We start from the raw sequence: 3,169 nt of genomic DNA, 5'->3' as shown, positions 1-3,169 counted from the left end.
TCCGCCGCTGTTCCTAAAAAAAATAAATAAAAAATGCAGCAGCATCGCGGACAATGGCACACCGAGCGTTTCCGGTTACAGCTCCTTCAACATAAAATCAAATTCAAATCTTTTTATTTTTTTGTTTATTATCTTTATATTTTATAATTGTATATATAACAAAAATGGGAAAAAATTTCAATAACTTTTAAGTTAAAGATTTTTATAGCCCCTTTCGAGAAGGACGAAAGCTTTACAGAAGAGTAAGAATTCTCTGGTAAATGGAGATTAATGGGGAATTCCAAAAAACAAAGACGGTGGTAGAAGTCTTTAATTTTCTTTTCTTTCTTTTTTTGTTTATATGGGGTTAAAATTTTTGTAATATCTGGGGTAAAATCTAGACCTTCTTAGTACTGTATCTTAGTACTTTCTAAGATACAGATGTCCTGTTAACCATTCCAATTAAAGTTTCACTTCCTCTAATTAAAAAGTTTTCCCAATGCGTCATCAAAGTCTTTTTACGTATTCAAAAAACAAACAAACAAGCTTTGATATTTTTTGTTTTGAAGGCGCGCGCAGTCGTTTAACCGTCTTAATTTTGCTCACTTGACCCTTATGTTGCCTACGTCAACGCTAGAAGACAGCCCCACTCACGCTCACACATACACAGTGTGTCGGTATAATACTAACTCAGTCCGTAACTCCAATTAAGTCCACATCTTTAATCACCATCAGCATCATCCTCATCACTATAAGGACAGTTGGCTCTGTACTTGTACCTCACTGTCCACTAACAGTTTCACACTGAAGCTAAACAAAAGAGTAGGCTATAAAGTTTAAATACATCTGATTAATTATCTTTTACTGTGTAATTTACTACAAAACATTTTTTAAAAATCCAGTCGTAATTTCTTCTACTCATATTTTAAATATGATAATTTATTTAAAATGTTTTTGTTGTTAATCCAATTTAGTTATATAATAAAAAGTTATATAAAACCAATAGAAAATGAAAAATGAAAAAGAATAAAATCAAGGGTTTGCTGTAAAGTATCTATATTACTGAAAACCTGAAATTCGAGTGGACTCTTTAAAAATGTGTAATACTTTTTTTTAACAACCACAAAGCTGAAATTTATTTATTTTTTTATGAAAATTCTTTTAGAGGTATTAGATGCCACAAATACAAAATGAGCCACTACCATTACTTTTTTGTATGAGTTCTAGTAAAAAAATAAATAAGTAGCGTAAACTCACTCAGCTATTTATTTACTTTAAACTTTCTGATTTGTTATTTTGTGCCTGAGCACTAGTGGACACAGTGGGGGAAAGAAAGTGAGAAAAAATAAACAGTGGGCCGGAAGACCCTCAAATCCTGTTTAGCCTCCTGGGAGTGTTTACAAGAGAATGCAGCTCTCTATTTCTCACAGAAAGATCTGTTCTAGAAACTACAGCTATTTCTTTCTACTTTTTTCAGGTATTCAGCAGTAGTTTTAAAACTCAAAGTATGTTTTTTTGTATTATTACAAGGATAAACGTTGATATGACTTGTGATATGGCTCATATAAACGACATGGCTCATATCATTCCAGAGAAACAGAAATTGCTGCAGGTTCCGATTAAGTTGTGATTTTACTGATATACAGTGGGGCAAAAAAGTATTTAGTCAGCCACCGATTGTGCAAGTTCCCCCACTTAAAATGATGACAGAGGTCAGTAATTTGCACCAGAGGTACACTTCAACTGTGAGAGACAGAATGTGAAAAAAAAATCCATGAATTCACATGGTAGGATTTGTAAAGAATTTATTCGTAAATTAGGGTGGAAAATAAGTATTTGGTCACCTCAAACAAGGAAAATCTCTGGCTCTCACAGACCTGTAACGTCTTCTGTAAGAAGCTTTTCTGTCCCCCACTCGTTACCTGTATGAATGGCACCTGTTTGAACTCATCATCTGTATAAAAGACACCTGTCCACAGCCTCAAACAGTCAGACTCCAAACTCCGCCATGGCCAAGACCAAAGAGCTTTCGAAGGACACCAGGAAAAGTATTGTAGACCTGCACCAGACTGGGAAGAGTGAATCTACAATAGGCAAGCAGCTTGGTGTGAAAAAATCAACTGTGGGAGCAATCATCAGAAAATGGAAGACATACAAGACCACTGATAATCTCCCTCGATCTGGGGCTCCACGCAAGATCTCATCCCGTGGGGTCAAAATGATCATGAGAACGGTGAGCAAAGATCCCAGAACCACACGGGGGGACCTGGTGAATGACCTGCAGAGAGCTGGGACCAAAGTAACAAAGGTCACCATCAGTAACACACTACAACGGCAGGGAATCAAATCCCGCAGTGCCAGACGTGTTCCGCTGCTGAAGCCAGTGCATGTCCAGGCCCGTCTGAAGTTTGCCAGAGAGCACATGGATGATACAGCAGAGGATTGGGAGAATGTCATGTGGTCAGATGAAACCAAAGTAGAACTTTTTGGTATAAACTCAACTCGTCGTGTTTGGAGGAAGAAGAATACTGAGTTGCATCCCAAGAACACCATACCTACTGTGAAGCATGGGGGTGGAAACATCATGCTATGGGGCTGTTTTTCTGCCAAGGGGACAGGACGACTGATCCGTGTTAAGGACAGAATGAATGGGGCCATGTATCGTGAGATTTTGAGCCAAAACCTCCTTCAATCAGTGAGAACTTTGAAGATGAAACGAGGCTGGGTCTTCCAACATGACAATGATCCAAAACACACCACCCGGGCAACAAAGGAGTGGCTCCGTAAGAAGCATTTGAAAGTCCTGGAGTGGCCTAGCCAGTCTCCAGACCTCAACCCCATAGAAAATCTGTGGCGGGAGTTGAAAGTCCGTGTTGCTCGGCGACAGCCCCAAAACATCACTGCTCTCGAGAAGATCTGCATGGAGGAATGGGCCAAAATACCAGCTACTGTGTGTGCAAACCTGGTAAAGACCTATAGTAAACGTTTGACCTCTGTTATTGCCAACAAAGGTTATGTTACAAAGTATTGAGTTGTATTTTTGTTATTGACCAAATACTTATTTTCCACCCTGATTTACGAATAAATTCTTTACAAATCCTACCATGTGGATTCATGGATTTTTTTTTCACATTCTGTCTCTCACAGTTGAAGTGTACCTCTGGTGCAAATTACTGACCTCTGTCATCAT

The sequence above is a fragment of the Aulonocara sp. 'chitande type north' Nkhata Bay genome, linkage group LG9 (assembly GCF_057382095.1).
Source record: "Aulonocara sp. 'chitande type north' Nkhata Bay isolate Kocher_YH1m ecotype deep benthic linkage group LG9, A_spYH_male_GT1.1, whole genome shotgun sequence".
Classification (NCBI taxonomy): domain Eukaryota; kingdom Metazoa; phylum Chordata; class Actinopteri; order Cichliformes; family Cichlidae; genus Aulonocara; species Aulonocara sp. 'chitande type north' Nkhata Bay.
Note: the sequence above shows the minus strand (reverse complement) of the source record.